This window comes from Cervus canadensis, chromosome 14 (assembly GCF_019320065.1).
Source record: "Cervus canadensis isolate Bull #8, Minnesota chromosome 14, ASM1932006v1, whole genome shotgun sequence".
Lineage (NCBI taxonomy): Eukaryota > Metazoa > Chordata > Mammalia > Artiodactyla > Cervidae > Cervus > Cervus canadensis.
In genome coordinates, this window is record NC_057399.1 from 50252245 (window position 1) to 50277390 (window position 25146).

General features: G+C 39.2%; 1 pseudogene; it reads right to left on the reverse strand.

Annotated features, from left to right (window-relative positions):
* LOC122452961 overlaps positions 1-25146 on the reverse strand; it is a 52278-nt pseudogene that overhangs the window by 986 nt on the left and 26146 nt on the right.

Sequence of the window (25146 nt, forward strand, 5' to 3'; positions counted from 1 at the left end):
AGAATATTTCATCACCCTAGAAAATCCTTTGTGCTTCTTTCCAGTCAATACTCTGCAGAGGCAATTACTGTTATGATTTCTTTCATCATAGATTAGTTTTGACTTCTCTTGAACTTCTAATGGAGTCATATAACCTAAGGCACATTTATGTCTTCCTAATTTTATTAAACATAATGTTTTTCATCCATGTTGCTGTTTATACCCATATCTGTTTACTTTTCAGATTGGCTAATTTATTTTGGGGGATGTAGCTGTATTGTAAACTATAATCCAGTTGCTTGGGTCATTGGATACCCTGTATCCCTGCTTTACTTAGTCACCTTCCCGTAGGTATTAGATTTTTCTGTTCTTTGTACCTCCACTGAATCTCATATACCCTTCTCTTGTGATACCTATACTCTTTGTAGGCCGAGACTTATGACTTAGCCATCCCTTATCTCCAAGTTTAGCACAGTTTGATTACAGAGTAGGTGGCCAGGATATGAATGATCTGACCAGGATGCTGCTTTCAATGGATTGATCACCTATAACTATCATTGCCTCTCCACAGTTTGTTGCCTTTAAACCAACTGTCTTCCCTTGCCTTGAACAAACCTTAGATTTGTGTGTCTTGGCTTGATTTTTTAGATAATTGGCCAATACTGCTAGTGGCAACCTAAGCACTGAATCAGGTAAATAAAAATGCAGACTAGCTACGATAATACTTGGCATGCGTTAGCTGCTCAGTTATGTGGAAAGAAAGTAGTAGGGAACTCAAGCTCAATCTTTCTTGGGCCAATCATTCAAGCCAGAATTCCCACTGCGTTCTGAAGCTAAGCCTGGTCATAATAACAGCAGATTTTTCCCCTTAACTTGTGCTTCTTATGTAAACATTTCTCATGCTATTTGTATATTCTATATGTATCTCCATCAGAGGGCTTCTCTGGTGGTTCAGGGATAAAGAATCTGCCTGCAAATGCAGGAGACACAGGTTCCAGATCCCCTGGGGAAAGGAATGGCAACCCACTCCAGTATTCTTGCCTGGGTAATCCCATGGACAGCAGGTTATAGCCCATGAGGTCGCAAAAGAGTTGGACATGACAGGGACTAAAACAACAAACAACAGCAATCTCCATTAGAAAGTAAGTACCCTGCAGCAAGGAACTATGTCTTCGGTACTTCTTTCACCTGCCATAGGACCAGGCTACAGTTTTATACACACTGAACACTCAAACATGTAGAAAAAGAGGTAGTAATGAGTACAGAATGGAAAAATGAATAGATCTAATCCCTCAGGTGCTTGATAACATACAACGTCACATAAAAGCTTATAACAACCATCACTCTCAATAGCACAGCAAAAGGAACAAAGAGATAAAAATCAAAGAGAACATCTGAATCAAAAGCGAGAGGAAGAGATGAGAAGCTTAGCCATAAGAATGTTGTATAACTGAATTGCCAAACTCAAGGGAAAAGTTTAGAAAAATATGATAAGCTCCACTTACAGGGAACTTGGTTTTCCTAGCAAATGGATTCGGTAATTGGAATTTTTGTTCCTTCTTTTCCTCTGGGAGTGTGTGGATGAGAGTTAATTAATGTGGTAAGATTGTGCAGTATCTTTGAAAATTGCAACTTGTTAATAAAGACCCAAATTGCACTAGAGCTGTGTAATTTGGGTGATGATACGGGAATGGCTAAAGAAGACCCAGACCTACCAAATCTATTCCCACTGAGATTTCAGGGCCCAGACTTAAGATTATATATAACTGGAGAAGAAATAAAATGGAGGAAGACCACTACTACAGATTTACAATAGATGATTGTATGTCTAATTGCATAGCTCTGTGCATAAACCTTACCTGTTTGTCTACTGCGGCAACTTTCAAATTTGCATACTCAAGATGAATTCCAAAATCTCTAAGTCTCCTTTCACTTCATTATTTTTTTCTTGCTGCTCATGTTTTCAAGAGTTGCTCAAGTATAACTATTGCTGAGTAATAAACTATCCCAAACTCAGTGATGTAAAACTACTCTTTTGTAACACTTACAAATTTGGTAGATCAGAAATTCAGATAAGACGTGGAAGGTGGATGGTTTGTCTGTGTTCTGTGATATAACAAGCTTCACATTGCTAGGAGTGAGTGGAACAGTGGGGACAAATATCTGGAGGCTTTGTTCCTCACATATCTGATGTCTGGGCTGGGGTGACTCCAAGCTGGGCTCAGCTGGGACTGTCTCCACAGCCCCCTCAGCATTGTGGCTGGGTTCTGAGACAGACATTGTTGGGATCAACCATTCCCAGAGAGTCAAGCAGAAGTTCTCTGGTCTTAGAGCCCACCCCACCCCACCCCCCACTACCCCCCACCTCCCTGCCCACAAGTCTCATGAATTCACTTCTCCTGTACTTTATCTTCAGAGCAATCATAAGGATCCCAAGATTCTAGGGGAGGGAGAAAACTTAAACACACCTCTGGATGGGAGAGATGTCAAAGAATTTGCATCCATTAAAAAAATGGCCACCATATCTGTACCGTATCTGTTAAAAAAAGACAAAAGATGCTATTTTTATTAAGTAACACTTTTCAGACTTGCTCAGAGGACCTGTTATGTGTTTGTTTTTGGCCCATTGATTATTAATAGCAATGAGCCCTGGTTAATAGGATTCTAGGTTAATTTCTGCCAAAGAGATACTTGCATGATATTTGGGAGTGAGAAAAGGGGTCACTTCTGTTAGCAGGCAACAGTGGGCATGTGACATATCTCTGCTTCAGTGGGACAGTCAGCTGAGTTCATTACTGGCAGTTTCCTCGTGTGTGTGTGTTCAGTCACTTCAGTTGTGTCCAACTCTGTGGCCCCATGGACTGTAGCCCTCCAGGCTTCTCTGTCCATGTGATTCTCCAGGCAAGAATAAAGAAGTAGGTTGTCATGCCCTCCTCCAGGGGGTCTTCCTGACCCAGGGATCGAACCCACGTCTCTTATGTCTCCTGCATTGGCAGGCAGGTTCTTTACCACGAGCACCACCTGGCAATTTCCTTACCATCCTAATTTCCTAAAACCTAGCAGTCTTCTCCCCGCTGCCAACCTTTCTATCAGCTCTATAAGCACTAACTCTCTATATTCAGTTCTTTCTTTGAAATGCCTGGAGAATTTCCCCTGTTTTTACAACTGACCCCTTTTTATGATAAAATTTATTTACACACTTACATTTAATTAGATCAGGGAATTCTTTTACAGGTATATTTATAGTGGCCAGACATATTGCATTTGGGGATTGACAAAAATTACCTTTATTATATGGTAATAACTCATTTTATTTACTCAATTAATTTGTATTGAAGGTCTTCAAATAAATAGTTAGGGACATAATTTTTGCAATCAAGTTATTAATTTGAGCCTGAGATAATCTTTAGTAAGAAAAGAAGAAAGCATAGAATATTCTCACAAAATCCTACTTTGGGATAAAATGCCATGAATATAAAGAACATCTAAATAATAAACCCCCAAGCAATATGATCTATATGGAATAAACTAGACTAATACTCAAAGAACTCTGAAATTTAAGAAGGCATTTGGAATAGTAAAGAAGAAAATGTGTTTTAGTTTAGCTCATTTTATCCTTTTTTTGGAGTTTTTTTTTCCAGTTGAATTTTTATCGTAGTGTATGTCTATGTTACATATGTATGTGTGCCTATGTATCTATGCCACTTCTCATCTTTATCTATGGAACAGAGAGTGGTAATGAGATGTTTTCTATATCTAGTCTATAAATATATATCAAATGTGATATACAAGGACACTACTAATTCTGTGGAAGACAAAAGTAGAAACAACATTGTCTTTGCTCCTCAGGATCATAGTATTCCATTAATTTCAAGGAAAAGAACAGGTTTTAAAAGGTTACAGTCAAGCTTGAATTTAACTGAAAGTGAGGTAGTACAAAAAATAATTTGGGGCAAAGTTTCCATGACTTCTGAATACTTGAAGGAAATTAGGAAAAGCAATTTTTTCTTCATCCTCTTTATATCTAGACTCTCAAAAGGTCAGACTGTTAAAAAAATTTTTAACTTGAAGTTTACCAAGTAAACATCACTTTGCTAGTTAAGATAGTATTAGCTAAATTTAGGAATCCAATTTTGATAACTATATGTCCTAAGCCCTTCGCACTTTGTCAGTTTATCAACAGATCTGCACGCAACTCCTAGAGAGTGTGGGTGTGTGAGTGTGTGCACACATGTGTGTGTATGTGTGAGACCTATTAGTGTGTTGACTGTGCTGCAATACCCTGCTCCACTGGTGAGAACACAAGGCCGATTATTGGACTATGTTACTTGTACCACCTGGAAGCTCTTTGCTTTTTGACCACATCATAATCCCTGCTAGTTACCTTACTACTGAGTGTTTTTGACCACAGAGATTGTTAAAGAATGGAAAAATTGTACATTGTTCAAAAACAAATCTGAGATTCATGCTTGTGGATTGATGGATTGATGGTTGCCTTATAGGGCAGTATTATCAAATATAATTTTCTGAAGCAAAATATCTATATCCAATGATATGCTATCATGCATTCTGGGTAAAATGTGATTTGCATACATCTATGGTGCCTACAGGGCTTCCCTGAGGGGTCAGTGGGTGAAGAATCTGTCTGCAATGCAGAAGACACAGGAGACATGGCTTTGATCCTAGGTCGGGAAGATCCCCTGAAGAAGGAAATGGCAACCCACTTAAGTTTCCTTGCCTGAAAAATCCCATGGAGAGAGGAGTCGGGCAGGCTACAGTCCACTGTGTCACAAAGAGTTGGACACAACTGAGTGACTAAACATGCATGCATGTAGCTGACAAGGAACTTAGATAGAGACTTCTAAAGAGAGACATGTATTATAAGTAAATGAACATAATAAAGAGTTATCAGGGTCCTGATAAGTCTCTATAAATGAAAGTAGGTTGGGGGCATGAAGCAAGGACTGCTATGGCTGTAGATTTAGGAACGTCTTGGGCAGAGGAAACAACACAAAATATACTGTGAAAATCACTAAGGTTTCAGGGGAAATAGGAGAAAGGGAAACTGTCCTCAAACACTAGCAGCTTGTTTCAGGTTGAATATATGGAGCAAGCAGGCTCTGGGGGAAGTTCCAGGGGAAAGAAGGGGCCCAGAGAAAGGAAAACCAGATGTGGAATAGCCTGTCTTGTCTCAGAGTTTCACTTTGTACAGATAGGGTAGTCAGAAACGATTTCAATCATCATCATATCGCAAGGCCAACGTTGTGTCGCAAAGATCACTCTGGTTGCAGTATGGAGAATGCATTAAAAGTTTACTGAGAGATGACTTGAGAGAACTTTAATATAGTTTATATAAATGAGGTAAAAAAAAAAAAATTAGTCTTCTTACAGGCTGAATGTGGGTGGGGCTACCTTTGGGCTACTCCTCTAATACTTTCCACCTTTCATTGTGTATGTGTTCGGCTGGAGGGTGGAGCGGCTGGGGTGGGGGGGTGGGTACTGAGTAGGGGTTGGTAGATGTGTCCACAGAAAACAAATCCAGCATAGTGCAATATGTATAATTATTTCTCCCTAAACATAAGTTCGTAATTCAGACCCTTTATCTGCCTCTACATAGAGTAAACGAGTGTAATGAGACAGGGAGGAAGCAGGAAAAGGAAGTATTTAAAAATAAAACCAAGGCTGGAATAGTCAAACATGAATTACACAAACACAACAATCCCCAGTGTTGACTGTTCCTCAAAGACAGCAAAGGGCCAGATAGAATGTGGATGGACTAAAAGTTAGCAAGAGACTCTAAGTAGAAAGAAGTAAATAAATGAACTAGGATCAGAGAAAAATTTACAGTTAAAAAAGAAAAGCCTAATATATGGCTGCTTGCTAAGGTAGATCAATCAATCATTAAGTTTGGTGAGGCCTTGAAGAAAGATAGCTTTTAAGTAATCATCAGGAAAGATAGAAGATTTAAGAAAAAAAGAGATAATTAGAAATATAGTTGTTAGAGGAAACATTGCATTGATTTCTCAATAAAAAGGTTAACGGCCTCCTCAGAAGAGTTCTTGGCTTAAAATTTGGGGGACATGTTATACTTTGTGAAGAAACAAAGACTTTTGCAAATTTATCAAACTACTGGCAAAGTAAAATGACTCGGGACTTAACTTTAAGGATACCAATACTAGACATAGCCAAAGAATTAAAAATGGATTAACTCAAAGACAATTTCATTCACAAGGGCCAAACAAAGTATAGAAAAATTATATGGGTGTGATTTTGTGGTAATTAAAGTTGAAACTATGACAACTCCCAGGAATATAGTTTAACTGAGCTATTAACCTTCATTACTATATATTACCTTTATGAGTCCTTAAAAATCTAAGATTTCATGTCCATAAACTTGAATGTTTATTTTTCAGGAGTGATCTCTTCTAGATGAGTTACACTAACCAGACTCATACAAGAGTGATGGACAAACCAGATTAATGCACACATTTATAATGAGAAATTTAGTTTTCAAGAAAATTGTTATACTTGTTTCAGTTGATATGCCTATTATCAAAAAGCTATGTAGGAAGGCAACCTATAATGAACAGACTTCTTGGTGATAGAAACAACCAGAATAAGTGGTATAATGCAAATATTTGAAGTCTTAAGATCATGTTTTACAGATGAGTTTATAAATGGACCAAAAGCACCAACTAGGCTTGCTTGGTTCTCAAGGCTATGCTCACCCCATGTTTATAAATGTTCCCCTTTGTGCAATCTTTCTGGGCACTAGATGGACTATTTTCCTTTCTAGTTCAGGCAAATGTTAGAAAGAAGTGGGAAATCTAATACATTTTTCATGAATTTAGTGCATACTAGAGGGAGGGGAAAGGCAGGAGATCCTTAAGGTTGGAGCTAAGTTAAGTTAGAGGAATGTAAGGATATTATAACTTGAACAATTTTCACCTGAAGCGAGAATGATGAATCAAGTCTTCAGGGTACAGCATGAGGGATGCTAGAATTTCTTAGAGCTGAGGGCAGCATGTGCTTACAATGGTAGGCAGCTGTGATGTTGGTGGTTTTGACCTTAAGCCAGAGACAGATGTGGGGAGGAAAGTCTTTTTCTTAAGTACCTCAAGGAAAAAACAAATTTGTGCAGGAACTGAAAAGTCAAAGGCTAAAAGTCCTAGTTCAGAAGTCTTAACACATCCTGGACCAATAGTCTAATCATTCTTGACCAATAGTCTAATACACCCAAGTCTAAAGTTCACAGAAAATTTACAAGTGATGTTAGATAGTGTGGATATCGCTCTGTGCTGAGCAAAGGGTAGATTGATGTATGTGAGGTGCTGTGAACCTATCTGAAAATTACTTTTGTGTTTAATACAGTCTATGGGAAACCCCAGAATGGTTCCACGGGTAAAGAATCCACCTGCAATGCAGGAGACATAAGAGACATGGGTTTGATCCCTAGGTCTGGAAGATCCCCTGGAGAAGGAAGTGGCAATCTGCTCCAGTATTCTTGTCTGGAGAATCCCATGAACAGAGGAGCCTGAAGGGCTACAGTCATGGGATCGCACAGAGTCAGACACAACTGAGCAACTAAAGACACACAGCATAGGCAAGGATATTGGAATGGGCAGCCATTCTCTTTTCCAGAGGATCTTCCCGACCCAGAGATCAAACCTGGGTCTCCTGCATAGCAGGCAGATTCTTTACCATCTGAGCCACCAGGGAAGCCCCATGCTCAAGTTGTTTTTGTTCAGTTGCCCAGTTGTGTCCAACTCTTAGCAACCCCATGGACTAGCACACCAGCTCTCTCTCTCCCTTACCATCTCCCAAAATTTGCCCAAGTTCATGTCCATTGCATCAGTGACATCATCCAGCCATCTCTTCCTCTGATGCCCTCTTCTCCTTCTGCCCTCAGTCTTTCCCAGCATCAGGGACTTTTCCAATGAGTCAGCTGTTCACATCAGATGACCAAAATATTGGAGCTTCAGCTTCAGTATATCAGTCCTTCCAATGAGTATTCAGGGTTGATTTCCCTTAAGATTGACTGGTTTGATCTCCTTGCTGTGCAAGGGGCTTTCAGGAGTCTTCTCCAGCACCACAGTTCGAAGGCATCACTTCTTTGTCATTCTGCCTTCTTTATGGTCCAGGTCACAACCATATGTGACCACTGGGAAACCATAACCTTGACTATATGGACCTTTATCGGAAGAGTAATCTCTCTGCTTTTCAACACACTGTCTAGGCTTATCATGGTTTTCCAGCCATGAAGCAATCATCTTCTGATTTCAAGGCTGCAGTCGTCATCCACAGTGATTTGAGAGTCCAAAAAGAGGAAATCTGTCACTACTTCCACATTTTCCCCTTCTATTTGCCATGAAATAATGGGGTTGGATGCCATGATCTCAGTTTTTTAATATTTAGTTTTAAGCCAGCTCTTTCACTCTCCTCCTTAACCCTCATTAAGAGTCTGTTTAATTCCTCTTTGCTTTCTGCCATTAGAGTGGTATCATCTGCATATCTGAGGTTGTTGGTGTTTCTCCCTCCTATCTTGATTACAGCTGCAACAGGGTGACGCACTGCCCAGGGCCGGGTGGCAAGGCTGTGAGGGCAGAGCTGGTGTGAACAGACAGCCTGTCGAACTCCTTTCTGAATCTTGACCCAATCAGTTGTTCCATACATGGTTGCTTCTTGACCCACATACAGGTTTCTCAGGAGACAGGTAAGATGGTTTGGTATTCCCATCTCTTTAAGAGCTTTCCACAGTTTGTCATGATTCACACAGTCAAAGGCTTTAGTGTAGTGGATGAAACAGGGAAAGGTGTTATTCTGGAATTCCCTTGCTTTGTCTATGATCCATTGAATGTTGGCCATTTGATCTCTGGTTCCTCTTCCTTTTCTGAACCTAGTTTCGACATCTGGAAGTTCTTGGTTCACATAATGCTGAAGCCTAGCATGCAAGATTTTAAGCATGACCTAACTAGCATGGGAGTTAGACCAGGAGTTGACTGTGGCTCAGATCATGAACTCCTTATTGGCAAATTCAGACTTAAACTAAAGAAGATAGGGATAACCACTAGACCATTCAGGTATGACCTAAATCAAATCCCTTATGAATATACAGTGGAAGTGAGAAATAGAATTAAGGGACTAGATCTGATAGACAGAGAGCCTGATGAACTATGGACAGAAGTTCGTGACATTGTACAGGAGACAGGGATCAAGACCAATCCCAAGGAAAAGAAATGCAAAAAGACAAAATGGTTGTCTAAGGAGGCCTTACAAATAGCTGTGAAAAGAAAAGAAGCGAAAAGCAAAGGAGAAAAGGAATGCTATTCCCATTTGAATGCAGAGTTCCAAAGAATAGCCAGGAGAGATAAGAAAGCCTTCTTCAGTGATCAGTGCAAAGAAATAGAGGGGAAAAAATGGAATGGGAACGACTAGAGATCTCTTCAAGAATATCAGAGATACCAAGGGAACATTTCATGCAAAGATGGGATCGATAAAGGACAGAAATGGTATGGACCTAACAGAAGCAGAAGATATTAAGAAGAGGTGGCAAGAATACACAGAAGAACTGTACAAAAAACACTTTCATGACCCAGATAATCACGATGGTGTGATCACTCACCTATAGCCAGACATTCTGGAATGTGAAGTCAAGTGGGCCTTAGAAAGCATCACTACGAACAAAGCTAGTGGATGTGATGGAATTCCAGTTGAGCTATTTCAAATCCTGAAAGATGATGCTGTAAAAGTGCTGCACTCAATATGCCAGCAAATTTGGAAAACTCAGCAGTGGCCACAGGATGGGAAAAGGTCCGTTTTCATTCCAGTCCCTAAGAAAGGCAATCCCAAAGAATGCTCAAACCACCACACAATGGCACTCATCTCACACGCTAGTAAAGTGATGCTCAAAATTCTCCAAGCCAGGCTTCAGCAATACGTGAACTGAGAACTTCCAGATGTTCAAGCTGGTTTTAGAAAAGGCAGAGGAATCAGAGATCAAATTGCCAATATCTGCTGGATCATCGAAAAAGCAAGAGAGTTCCAGATAAACATCTATTTCTGCTTTATTGACTATTCCAAAGCCTTCGACTGTGTCAATCACAATAAACTGTGGAAAATTCTGAAGGAGATGGGCAGACCAGACCACCTGACCTGCCTCTTGAGAAACCTGTATCCAGGTCAGGAAGCAACAGTTAGAACTGGACATGGAACAACAGACTGGTTCCAAATAGGAAAAGAAGTATGTCAAGGCTGTATATTGTCACCCTGCTTATTTAACTTATATGCAGAGTACATCATGAGAAAAGCTGGGCTGGAAGAAGCACAAGCTGGAATCAAGATTGCCAGGAGAAATATCAATAACCTCAGATATGCAGATGACACCACCCTTATGGCAGAAAGTGAAGAGGAACTAAAAGCCTCTTGATGAAAGTGAAAGAGGAGAGTGAAAAAGTTGACTTAAAGCTCAACATTCAGAAAACTAAGATCATGGCATCTGGTCCCATCACCTCATGGGAAATAGATGGGGAGACAGTGGAAACAGTGTAAAACGTTATTTTTGGGGGCTCAAAAATCACTGCAGATGGTGATTGCAGCCATAAAATTAAAAGATGCTTACTCCTTGGAAGGAAAGTTATGACCAACCTAGATAGCATATTAAAAAGCAAAGACATTACTTTGCCAACAAAGGTCTGTCTAGTCAAGGCTATGGTTTTTCCAGTGGTCATGTATGGATGTGAGAGTTGGACTGTAAAGAAAGCTGAGCCCCGAAGAATTGATGCTTTTGAACTGTGGTGTTGGAGAAGACTCTTGAGAGTCCCTTGGACTGCAAGGAGATCCAACCAGTCCATCCTAAAGGAGATCAGTCCTGGGTGTTCTTTGGAAGTACTGATGCTGAAGCTGAAACTCCAATACTTTGGCCACCTCATGCGAAGAGTTGACTCATTGGAAAAGACCCTGATGCTGGGAGGGATTGGGAGCAGGAGGAGAAGGGGGCGACAGAGGATGAGATGGCTGGATGGCATCACCGACTCAATGGGCATGAGTTTGAGTAAACTCCGGGAGTTGGTGATGGATAGGGAGGCCTGGCGTGCTGCAATTCATGGGGCACAAAGAGTCGGACAAGACTGAACAACTCATCTGAACTAGCATGGGAAATGAGAGCAATTGTCTGAAGGCTAGCTCATTCTTTAGTAGTGCCCTTCTTGGGAATTGAGATGAGGATTGACCCATGATTGAACAATGGTGCTTGAGTTAGCTAGGCAATAAGTTGTGTATAGTGTTCATTCCATGTACATGATGTTTTTAAAAAATGTCTTCATCATTTTCATGAAGTCTTAGTTACAGACAACAACAACACAAACCGAAAAAACCAGCAACAACTGCAACAATCACCTTTGGTATTGATATAGATGGTATTTGAAATGAGCACACTTGACTGATGGCTGAAATCTAAGCTCTGGATCTCAGTGGGATAAACAAGGTGGGCACTAACAGCTATTGTGGTCTTTACTCAGCATGCTCCTTTCTCAGCGATACACATTGAAAACCTAGCAAAAGCAGATATAGCAGTCGTCCTAGCACCAATGTTGGGGACCTGTGAAGGTAGATGGAATGACTGGCAGAGATAAGAATGTAGGTCAAGTAGGCTATTAACGGGTAGATATGATAAAGGCTGGTAGCTTAGACAGTAAAGAATCTGCCTGCAATGCGGGAGACCTGGGTTCAATCCTTGGGTTGGGAAGATCCCCTGGAGAAGAGAATGGCTACCCACTCCAGTCTTCTTGCCTGGGAAATCCCATGGACAGAGGAACTTGGCAGGCTACAGTCCATGGGGTCACAAAGAGTCAGACATGACTGAGCAACTAACACTTTAACTTTTCACTTTCATGAAAAAGGCTTTGCAATTCATGCTAAGTTGCTTCAGTCATGTCCTTTGGAACTGTTTTAGGATCTCATTTGGTGCTGGTTGGTTGGGATTCCCAGTCAACCCCTGGGTATGGCTCTTGTTGGCTCTGGGTCTATTGCTCAAGGAAGGTACAAAGTGACCACTGTCAGTAGGCCCTAAACAAAGTTGCTAATTTCTAGATTTACCTCTTTGAAGGACTTGGGAAAAGGACTCAGGTGGTAATTTTTAAATCCTTGGATTTTACAGGGCTGGGAAGTCTTGGTCTGACAGGAGATGTGAACATTTTGTAAAAACTGCCAGATGATGGCTGCTGATAGAGCTGGATAAGGGGCTAACCGATTTACTGGTGCAATCAAGGGCTTCAAGCTTTGGCTATTTATTATTAACTGTACTCTACAAGACCTTTTGTTTACACATTATTTAAATTAGTTTTTCCTCTGGAGGGCTGCTGATTAACTCACAAACTCTGGAGGAAAGTACAGCTGCAACAGGGTAACACACTGCCCAGGGCCTTGTGGCAAGGCTGTGGGGGCAGAGCTGGTATGAAAACATAAGTCCCTGGGGGCCTCTCTCAGCCCACGGAGTCCCAGCACTGCCTGCCCCAAGCGAGATCTGTGGTTCTTAAAGTGACTCTCGCCAAAGGCAGTTCACAGATCATCTATTTCATGTCCACAACTATAAATAATCTCTTGGCAAAATATATTTGAGCTGCAGAGTAAGTAACAGAGTTTAAAATGCCTTTATTTGACTCAAGTCTGGTAAAAAAAAAAAAAAAAAGGTTTTCTTAAGCCTCCCCTGTGCTCAGTTTATAACTTCTCTGGAGAGCTTTCAGCCTCAAGAATATTCAAGGAAAGATAGTTTGTATTTGAATGAATATATGTTAATTTCTGGCCTTGAATGACTAGCATGGTGGTCTGAGAAATGTATGCATGAGATGGAGAATTAAGACAATGCCTCATTTGTGACTCCCGCATCTGACAACCCAGCTGCATAAACTGATAGGCTTTTTGACTTCCTTTTCATTTAAATCAGCCAGGCTATTGTAAAACATCAAAGTTTTTATTCCTCTTGCCTGCCTGCCTACTAAGTCACTTCAGTTGTGTCCAACTCTGTGTGACCCTATGGACTGTAGTCTGCCAGACACCTCTGTCCATGGGATTTTCCAGGAATACTAGAGTGGGTTGCCATGCCCTCCTCCAGGGATCTTCCCAACCCAGGGATTGAATCCACATCTCTTAAGTCTCCTGCATTGGCAGATAGATTCTTTACCACTCATGCCACCTGGGAAGCCCTCATGCCTCTTAACTGTTATCAAAATTTAGAATATAAATTTATATAGAGATTTTTAAAATCACATAATAATGAGTTTTGAGGTGATGTATCTGTTTCTATGGCATCTGAGGAGATGAAGGCTGATTTTAACAGTTACCATTTGGTGTTCATTGCTCAGTCATGTCTGACTCTTTGTGACTCCATGGACTATAGCCCATCGGGCCCCTCTGTCCATGGAATTCCCCAGACAAGAATACTGGAGTGGGTAGTCATTCTGTTCTCCAGAAGATCTTCCTGACCCAGGAATCAAACCCAGGTCCTGCATTGCAGGCAGATTCTTTACCCTCTGAGCCACCAGGGAAATAGACTATTATGTCTAATATCTGAACAGTCAAGAGTCAATATTACACTGAAAACTGGGAGTACGTCAAGTTCAGGACAAATTTCTGAAGTATTAGTATTTATCCTTTCTTTTTAGGGCCACCTCCTCCTTTTTTTTTTTTTTTCTTTTTCTCTCTTTACTCCTGTCCCTACTTCATCACGCCTCTCTCTGGCTGCTCTAAATCTCAGTTTTTAAGTTCAACCTAAGCATGTCTTTACGTAAGCCCTTCCCCTCATATTCCAAAATTGCCCTTCTGTTTTCTAAGTCTCTGCTATCAAAGTGCTCATTACTCTGGGGATATCTCAACTGGAGTTTAGGAGGGAAGTAATTTAAGGCAACTGTGCACTCTCCATAAAGGACTTAATTGTTAAACTAATTCTGTTAGTTATTTACCTTTCAAAATGGTCTTGTTAACCAAAATGAATCTTGATGTGGTGGAATTTCACACCTGAGAAGTGAGAATGAGACATAGTTAGGCAATGCAAAGAATAGATGTTTAGGAGTGGGATCCTCTCCATGTTTATCATGTGTGCTTTACATGAGGTTGCTACTGCTAAGTCACTTCAGTCGTGTCCGACTCTGTGCGACCCCATCCCTGGGATTCTCCAGGCAAGAACACTGGAGTGGGTTGCCATTTCCTTCTCCAATGCATAAAGGTGAAAAGTGAAAGTGAAGTCGCTCAGTCATGTCTGACTCTTCGCGACCCCGTGGACTGCAGGCTACCAGGCTCCTCCGTCCATGGGATTTTCCAGGCAAGAGTACATGAGGTTAGCTAACTGCAAATATTGATCAAATTGTTCATAATGTTATCATCACTGCCCTGTAGAATATTTATCAATACAAATAGATAATTTTGAGATGACATAGATGAGGATTTAATGAGAAGCATCTGGCTTGTTGCTCTGGTTCCCATCTCAGAGACAGTTGTGCACCATGTAAGGTAGATGACTAGGTTGGACTCTAACGTACTCCTAAGTGTTCTGCCTTGCTTGGTATGGTACCCTTCTCACCCCCTGCTTGAAGTTCACACTATAGGTCACCAGTGGGCTATAAAACAAATAAGCTGTGTCATTTAGCAGTGGTTTTCTCTCCTTCAGGTGGTACTAGTGGTAAAGTACATACCTGCCAATGCAGGAGACACAAGAGACATGGGTTTGATCACTGGGTTGGGGAGATCCCCTAGAGTAGGAAATGGCAACCTGCTTCAGTATTCTTGCCTGGTAAATTCCATGGAGAGAGGAGCCTGACGGGCTGCAGTCCATGGGGCCACAAAGAATCAGACACAACTGAGCCATGCAGACTGTGTGTTGTCCACAATGAAACCTCCTAAGCCTCTCTTCTTCTACTGGTACAAGGTGAGCTGATGGCATTCACCACTTGGTGACTTAGGTTTCATAAGAATGAAATAATTTTAGGCTATGGTTTTCTCACAGTTGACAGGATGACAGCATATATTCAAAGGAACTGGTTGAGAGCTGTCAATTATGGGAGGAGGAAAAAAAAGAAGCATGATGGCAAGTTTCACTCCTATCCTACCTCCCCTACAGGGACATGCAGATTTGGGCTTGGGTGAAATGGAAAAAAATTGGTGTCTAGTACTTAGGACTTCAATTCATTGTTCACATTCCTTTGAGTTTCTGGGATAATTTAATAAAGAAAAAGACCAACTTGGTTTTCAGAAGCATAAAAAAATCTATTATAATTTGAAGCAAACAAGCTTCATGGGAGATAGGCAACTAGATAAGACTATTTGAAAACTATGTCTGTTGGATAGAAAACAAGTATAGATCAAAGAAATCAATTATTAAATTAGTCTTACATAAATATTTCAGCTTCCAGACAATGTGGTTACTTGAGAGAGTGTGGCATGAAGGAAAATACAGGAGAGACAAGAGGAGTCAATGATTTAGACTTTCATTGGAACCTGTTTACCCTATCAAGTCCCCCATGTGTGCTCTCCTTACAAGCTCCAGGTACCTTCTAACGTTAAATTCTTGCCCATAAGAAATAGGTATTTCTTAATATCTTAGCAGCAACTGTACAGTTTGTATTTTACATTATAGGCAATGCTAACAGATCAGATGAACACTAAAATGGCTTAAACTTCAGTTATCTGCTCTAGGAAGGTAAAAATCATCAGAAGTGATAAGGGAGTACAGGTTATCATGAGTTAGTGCTCTCTAGTAAATGAAGAAAATTAAAGCCCTGAAATTTCTTGAGACTACATGGCAGAGATGTTTATATTATCCGGTTCCAAACAAAATTGGGGAAACAATTTTAATTGCTACAGATTTAAATTCAAACCCCAGTTGCTTTTAGGAAGTGGTCTAGGATAGAGCCCTACATTCTGCAATTCTTCAGATGGATCCAAGAAGACTAGCTTTGCCCTGCAAGAGAAGCACTTGTATAACTTGATTCCTGGAAAACTTGCTCACTAGTGGTCAATGGGAGGAGTTTTGCAAATTTGCTCCACCAAAGAGAAGGTTCAGACGACTTCACTGTCATATTTCCCTTCCCTGGGTCTCTAGGTTCTTCGGTAAACTGAATGGTCTTCCCTGAAGCAGGGACAGAAATAGCCAATTTGGGAGGAGGGTTATGGTCAGAGTATAGAACAAATGACATTTTCCTCCTTGTATTTCCTGGCAGACTGCCTTCTTGGAACACATACATTTAGATAGTTGTCACACAGCTTAATTATATGGAGCACAACTGTAGATGACACAGATAATATATTTGCTTCTCTTTGGAAATACATAACAGAAAACATGTTAACATCAATCTGAAAAACCTCAGAGTTCTTGTGATATAGTGGGAATATGCTATGGATATGAAATGTATCCTTTGAATTGCCTTCTAACACCCTGCTTTCTTCCTCACAGAGCTAGCACCAATGTTAAGGTCATTAAAAGTGTCACTTCCAGTTAATGAATGAATTTCCCACTATTGTCTCTACTTATATTATTTATGAAGTTTTGAACTAAGTCATATTTGATATTCATCCAACTTTGTGTCCGACTCTTTGCAACCCCATGAATCACAGCACACGAGGCCTCCCTGTCCATCACCAACTCCCGGAGTTTACTCAAACTCATGCCCATCGAGTCGGTGATGCCATCCAGCCATCTCATCCTCTGTCGTCCCCTTCTCCTCCTGCCCCCAATCCCTCCCAGCATCAGGGTCTTTTCCAATGAGTCAGCTCTTCGCATGAGGTGGTCAAAGTATTGGAGTTTCAGCTTCAGCATCAGTCCTTCCAATGAACACCCAGGACTGATCTTCTTTAGGATGTACTGATTGGATCTCCTTGCAGTCCAAGGGACTCTCAAGAGTCTTCTCCAACACCACAGTTCAAAAGCATTAATTCTTCGGTACTCAGCTCGACTGAGCTCCTGAACTGAACTGAACTGAACTCAAGGAGATAGCACACTTCATTTATAATCATGTTACAATACACTTTGATGTCCCTTGTCTATTCCCTAAACCTAAATCAGTTAGCCTGATAATACTATATAACATTTGCCTTTCTTCACAGCACTTGTTAGTTTACTATCTAGTTAATTATCTAATTTATTTACCCTGTTTATTGTTTGTTTATGCTAACAGAATGTAAGCTTCTTGGTGGCAGAAACCACGGCTATCTTACTTGCCATCATATTCTAAGAAATTAGAATAGTTTTTGGTCTACAGTAGGCATAGAATAAACATTTGATTAAATTAAGTAATAAAACAAAGCTAGAAATACTGTTCTGAACTGAACAAGTAAACCCAGTGCTGCTGTTTCTGTCCTAGTCTGATCTGACTTTCCCAGAGCTCTTGAAATAGCTTATCATCCTTTCCATGAGGAAGCTCACGCTGCCCTTGGATTCTATGATAAGACGCTTTGTCTTTTCAAATGCTTCTGCCAGTCTTCCTCCCCTGACCTCTAAATATTTAAGCTCTTCTGGACTCTGTCCTGAGCCCTCTTTCTTAAATTCACTCTCTCCATGAAATATCTCTTTCCTTGGCTTAAATTACCCTATAGATACTGACAACTCCCAAATATATATAACCAGCCAGAATGTCTCTCATGGACTCCAGACTTGAATAGACAACTTCCTGCTTGATCTGCATTTGAATGTCTCAGCTTTCTTAAAATTAACTTTTAAATCAAACTCTTAAACTATCATGCAGCCACCCTCACTCACAAGCCAGTGAATGAAAAAATGGAAAAACAAAAACCTCCTTTCTCTGTCTTAATTTTGTGAATGAAACTACTTCCCACACAATAACTCAGATGAGAAATTTAGGAGTCCTTCTTGAGTCATCTTTTCCGTAAGTCACATAGCTACTCTATCTGAATGTCCTATTGTCTCTACCATCAAAACTTATCTGGAAATTTTTTCTTTCTCTACTACAGGTGGATTTCTTTCCACTTTTATTTTTTTAACTAAAAGCATTTTTTTAAGTTGAGGTACAATTTATATAAAATATTAGTTTCACAGGCTCAACAGTGAATTAAAATTTATATACATTACAAATTAATCATGGTAAGTCACCTGTCACAGTACAAAGTTATTAAAATATTACTGACTCTATTCCCCATGCTGTACATTATATAACCATTACTTATTCATTTTATAACCAGAAGTTTGTGTTTCTTAATTCCCTGTAGCTATTATGCCCAACTCACCAACCCTATTCCCTCTGGCCATCCATTACTTTGTTTTCTGTATCTGAGTCTCTTTCTGTTTTGTTTGGGGTTTTTGTTCTCTAGATTCCACATGTGAATGAAATTGTATGATATTTGTCCTTATCTGACTTATTTCACTTAGCATAACACCCTCTAGGTCCATTAATGTTGTTGCACATGACAAGATTTCATTCTTTTTATGGCTGGTAATATTCCATTTTGTGTGTGTGTGTGTGTTTGTATCACATTTTCTTTATCCATTCATTCATAGTTGGACCGTTAGGTTGCAAATATTATAAATAATACTGTAGTGAACATAGAGGTAATTATCTTTTCAAATTAGTGGGGTTTTTTTAATACCCAGAGTTGGAATTGCTAATTTGTATAGTAATTCTATTTTAATTTTTTGAGGAAGCTCCATACTATTTTCCATAGTGGCAGCACCAATTTATATTCCCACCCACAGTGCAGAAGTGTTTCCTTTTCCCCACCATCTTGCCAGCACTTGCTATTTGTTGTCTGTAATAACCATTCTGATGAGTATGAAGTGACATCTCAGTGTGGGTTTTGGTTTGCATTTCCCTCATAATGCATGATGCTGAGCATTTTTTCATGTGTCTGTTGCCCATCTGTATGTCTTCCTTGGAAAAATTCAGGTCCTCTGCCCCATTTTTTAATCCGATTGTTTGGGGATATTCAGTTTTGTGAGTTCTTTATGTATTTTAGATATTAACCCTTATCACATACATTATTTGCAAAAAAACTTCTCCCATTGAGTAGGTTACCTTTTCATTTTGTTGATGATGGTTTCCTTTACTCTGCAAAAGATTTTTAGTTTGATGTAGTCCCGTTTGTTTATTTTTGCTTTTGTTGCCCTTGTCTGAGGAGACATGTCCAAAAAATATTACTAAGGCTGATGGCAAAGAGTATACTGCCTGTGTTTTCTTCTATGAGTTTTATGGTTTGGGGTATTACATCTCAGTCTTCAACCCACTTGGAGCTTAGTTTTGTGTACGTTGTAAGAAAGTAATCCAGTTTCATTCTTTTGCATGTAGCTGTCCAATTTTCCCAACACCATTTACTGAAGAGATCAGTTTTTCCCCATTGTATATTTTTGGCTCCTTTGTTGTAAATTAATTGATCATGTAAACATGGACTTGTTTCTGAGCTCTCCATTCTATCCCACAGAGCCATATGTCTATTTTGTGCCTGTACTATAAGGTTTTGATTACTATAGCTTTGTAGTATAGCTTGAAATCAGGAAGTATGATACTTCCATCCTCTTTCTCAAGATTGCTTTGGCATTTGGGGTCTTTTGTGGTTCTATACAATTTTTAGGATTGTTTGTCCTAGTTCTTTGAAAAATCTCATTTGTGTTTTGATACAGATTTCATTGAATCTCTAGATTGCTTTGAGTAATATGGAAATTGTGACAATATTAATTTTTCCAACCCACGAGCATAGTATAATTTTCCATTTATTTGTGTCATGTACGGTTGTTAGCATAATGGCCACTATCTTGAGTCCTTACTTCTCCTATCTTTCTGCTGATGCTATACAGGACTGTACTGTACAGTAAATTATCATTCTGTCATCAACAGCCTGATAGTCAAATCAGTTCAGTTCAGTCACTTAGTCATGTCCGACTCTTTGCTACCCCATGGACTGCATCACGCCAGGCCTCCCTGTCCATCACCAACTCCCGGAGTTTACTCAAACTCATGTCCATTGAGTCGGTGGTACCATCCAACCATCTCATCCTCTGTCATCCCCTTCTCCTCCTACCTTCAATGTTTCCCAGCATCACGGTCTTTTCAAATGAGTCAGTTCTTTGCATCCGGTGGCCAAAGTATTGGAGTTCTTCCAATGAATATTCAAGAGGACTGATTTCCTTTAGGATGATACTTAATAAGTATGTTAAATAATCATTAGGACCAGGTGGCCTCTATGCTCTCTTAGTCCCCAAGCAATGATTAAAACCTTCACTAATGTGTTCCTGGTACCCACAAGATGAGTTATTCATTCATAAATTTTGACTTAGGAAAGCACATCCTATTTCAAAGCACCTACCATCATACTCTAGGGTAACTATATAATCATTTCAATGGCCCATAAGTGGTGTAGAGTGCAGTTGTGATCATTGTCCATATGATCATAACCCTGTGAGTAAAATACTCTTTAAAAGCAGATCAATTGCTTTGTTTTTTAGGGTCAAGGTGACTTAGTTAAGCGGGCACTCTTTATTTCTGTCATCCAACAGCGTCATATTCAGTTTTTTCCATCAGTGCCTTATACTTTTCAGAGTACAAATAATTCTCCTCCTTAGTTAAATTTATTCCTTAGTGTCTTATTCTTTTTGATGCAATTATTAATGGGATTATTTTCTTAATTTGTCTTTCTGAAAATGTATTAGTGTATAGAAATGCAATATATTCCTATGAATTGATTTTGTACTCTGCAACTTCACTGAATCCATTTCTCAACTCTAGTAGTTTTTTAGTGACATCTTTAGGATTTTCTATATATAGTACTATGTTATCAGCAAATAGTGACCGCTTTACTTCTTTCCAAATTGGATGCCGTTTATTTTTCTTGCCTGATTGCTGAGACTATGTTGAATATAAGTGGTGAGAGTGGGCATCCTTGTCTTGTTCCTTACCATAGAGGAAAAGCTCTCAGTTTTTCACAGGTTTTGTCACATATGATCTTTATTATGTTGAGGTATGTTTCCTCTATACACATTCTGAGAAATTTTATCATAAATGAATGCTTCATTTTGTCATTTTATTCCATTAAGTTCAGAAAAGACGCTTGATATGATTTAATCTTCTTGATTGAGACTTGCTTTGTGGTCCAGCATATGGCCTATCCTGGAGAATATTTCAAGTACAGTTTATAAGAATGTGTATTCTGCTGACTGGGTATGACTTACTTTATTGGGATATTCACTCTGTTGCTCTGGTTTGAAACTGAACCTGCAGTATCTCTAAGGTATACCTATAGTTTTTCCCTTCCTGCTTTAAGATTCCATTTTTATCTTTAATCTTTGACATTTTAATTTGAGTATGTTTTGGTTATGGATCTCTTTGGTTAATCTTGTTTGGGATTCTCTAGGCTTCTTGGATTTGGATGTCTGTTTCCTTCACCAGCTTAGGGGTGTTTTCAACCATAATTTCTTCAAATACGTTTTTTGTCCTTTTCTCTCTCCTCCTTATGGAATCCCTATAATACAAATGTTCATATGTTTGATGCTATCCCAGAGATCCCTTAAGCTATCCTCTTGTAATATTTTTTTAATTTTTATTTTTTTGTTATTCTAATTGGGTGATTTCTACTACCATGTCTTCCAGATCACTGATTCAGTCTTCTGCATCCTATTGATTACCTCTAGTGCATTCGTCATCTCAGTTACTATGTTCTGAAGTTCTTTTGATTTGTTCTTTTTTATATTTTTCTGTTTCTTTGTTGACATTCTCACTCTGTTCATGCATTCTTTTCCTGAGCTCAGTAAGCAACTTTATGACAATTACTTGGAACTCTTTATCTGATAAATTGCCTATCTTTGTTTCCTTTAGTTCTTTTTCCGAGGTTTTGTCTTATTCTTTCATTTGGGAGGTATTCCTTTGTCTCTTCATTTGCCTGTTTTGTGTTTTTTTTTTCCTATGTACTAGGTATATCAGCTGCATCTCCTGTTCATGAAGAAGTGAGGTGTCCTATGGGACCCAGGTTGCAATTCCCCCTGGTCACCAGAGCCAGGTGTTCCAGGGTAATCCCCTGTGTAAGCTTTGTATGCCCAACTACTATATGTGGGCCACAATCACTGTTGGCCCCTTCCACTTTTAGTAACCCTGTATCATTACAGGTCCTACTCTTGACCTGCAGCATTATGCTCCACATGGCAGTCATAAATCAGGTGACGCTGTGATGATGTTACTCCATGGCTTAAAGCTCTCCTTGACTTCACACTCGTAACTGTGGCATATGAGCCCTAAAAACCTCATCCCAGCCCCTTTTTATAGTCCCTTCCTTACCTATCATGCTTCAATTATGCCAGATCTTTTTCTGTTCCTTGTAATGGTCCAACTTTTGCCAACCTCAGAATTTTTACCCATGTTGATACAGTTTTTGTCTTCCGCTCATTACTTGGCTGAATTCTTATCTGTTTGAGACTCCAAAGAATATTCAGACAACCCATGTGTAAGGGTTGGTTTTTTTTTTTTTCCCTTATCTTACTGCTATAGTCTCTTTCTCTAGACACTCCTCATTTGAAATTTTACATTTTGGAAATCATAGTGTAAAGCTATTCATTGAATATTTTTTACTTTCTTTCATCTGGACACATCATAGGGCTGTACTCCTTTATTCTTTCAATTTAAGTATGTACATGTGACTTGCTTTGCAAAAGGAAACATAAGCAGGGAGGGATACGAGTCACTTATGAACAGAAATTTTAAGAATGAGTGTGGGATTTGCCATTCTCTTTTCCCACTGCTGTGGAGATTATAGGGAGCACATGATAAGACAAAGTCTCTGTCAGCCTAAGTCCCTAAGTGACAAAGATGTGCAGACCCTTCCTATAGACTTGCACTGAGAAAACTGCATGAGCAAGGGAACAAGCTTTGCTGGTGTCAAGTCGTTGAGATTTGGCGGTTTCTCATTAGCATAGCATAATCTGACACATCCTGATCAATGCATATACTAACTTGCTTGTTTCATTTCTTTATTATCTTTATCCCACTAGATTATTAAATGTATAAGAGCAGGAGCTATGCTTGATTCATCAGTGAGTTTAAAAATTAACTAATTGTGTAACACAATAGGCACTTAAAAAATAATTTTTAGCAAGTTAAAGAACAAATGAAAGCCCCCCCACCTTGATTGTAAACGTGACCTGAAAACATGTTATAAACATTTTGATGATGTTAATATAGATAGTAATGCTAGCATGTATTCAATATTTGAACAGTACTTAACAAAATCCCATAAAACTATTCACCCAATATGGGTTGAATCTATTATGCTTCAACATCTGGTTTATGTGGCAAATGCCAAGAGTATATAGTATAGAGAAAGACGTGGTGGTCATCTAATGGATTGTTAAGGATGCAGTAGAGTGTGTGGAATAATTAATTCAAAATAAATCCTCTAATGTACATGTTATCATTGCTTTTCTGTTCCTCCATGCTGATTTTGTAGTACAGGTGGACTTCTTAGGACTTCTATCTTTGATTTAAAGGAAATAGGACACCTCCTCTCTATAACGATCATAACAAGAATGGCACTGAGAGGATGGTGGCAGAACAGGAAGTAAATGTTTTGATTGAGTGTGAGAGATTCCATCAGATGTGTGCATGTGTGCATGCTCAGTCATGTCTGACTCTTGGCAACCACATGGACTACAGTCTTCCATGCTCCTCTGTCCATGGAATTTTCTAGGAAAGAATACTGGAGTGAGTTGCCATTACCTGCTCCAGGGGATCTTCCCAATTAGGGTTCAGACCTGTGTCTCTAGCATTTCCTGCATTGGCAGGTGGATTCTTTACCACCAGCACCACCTGGGAAGCCAGATTCCATCAGATACCAAGAGATTGACAAATTCTTATAATTCCATAGTTCGAATTTTGTATTGTCGTCAATATAGTTTGTTTGCCAGCAATGTCTCAGTTACTTCTCTAAATAAAAACATAATCAGATAACTGAGGCTGGTAGACACAACTAGCTTCACTTTTCATTTAAGAAAACTGATTCATAAAGCCCACAGTATAATGAGTAAGTGGCACAACTGAACCTTAACCACAGACCTTTGCCTCTAATATTGCAATCAACTATTTTTATAAGCTTATATATACAAAATATTATATTCCTATTGAATATTTGTTATTGAATATGAATTGCAATAGATAAAAATAGTATTCCTATTGTACAAATCAATAAATTATAGCTTGTCCAACCTCACAAGTTGGCCTTAGAAGTTATGTAGTAGCAGAGCTTTTTACATACTGCCTCTGTTATCTTCTCAATTTCTTCTTTGATCAGCGATTCCTATGGAATTGCATGACCAGAGACTATTTCTGGCAAAAGATATCATGCTATCAGTTTTCTTCTTCAAGTTTTTGCCTTTTTTTTTTTTAAGCTATAATAATTAGCATTTGCCTGAACTACTAAAACTCAAATATAAATATTAAAACCCCCAAAGTGTCACTGTGTCATAATGCAACAGCAATGCTGGGGTGCTAAGCATAAAAGTGAAGAAGGAGCTAACTCATATGGACAGATACACTAGTTACTATATGCTAGTTCAATCCTGGTTACCTGCTCCAGTAGCGTTCCGTAGCATCTGTTCATATCTGCCACTAGGAGGCAGTAGCCTTTTGAATGGCAAAAAGGAAGACCATTTTAGGAAGCTTGAACACTGTTTACCTTGCTATGTGTGCCCTACATTCAATGATTGTTTAAGGCAACGTAGCTTTTTTACTCATACTTTTTCTATTCTAAGATGTACTGTTAAGGATTAAACATATAGGTTCAAGTTTTGATGGGAAGGCCCAGGAACAAAGACAGTAATAGCAAAACAGGTGTTTGACCTTAACGGAAATGCTGATTAAAGCATTTAGCCTTGGTACCTAAAGTTTCCCTTTCTAACCCTTACTGTCCCATTTCTTAATACGAAATCCGATACTCCCACTCTTGTTTACATTAGGATGATGCTTTGTATCAGGCTCACTTCCTCAGAAGTAAAGATTAGCTCTTAATGATATTAACAATTGCAAAGATCTTAGGAAGTGATTAACCTCAGTTTACTCATTTGAAAAGAGAAGATAACAGTATCTTTCACGAAAGGGCTAGTAGAATGATAAATGTAAATGTGATTATAAAATGTAAGGAACCTAGTTTTTATTAATATAGTAACGTGTTAAATATAGAGATAATAGTGACTAC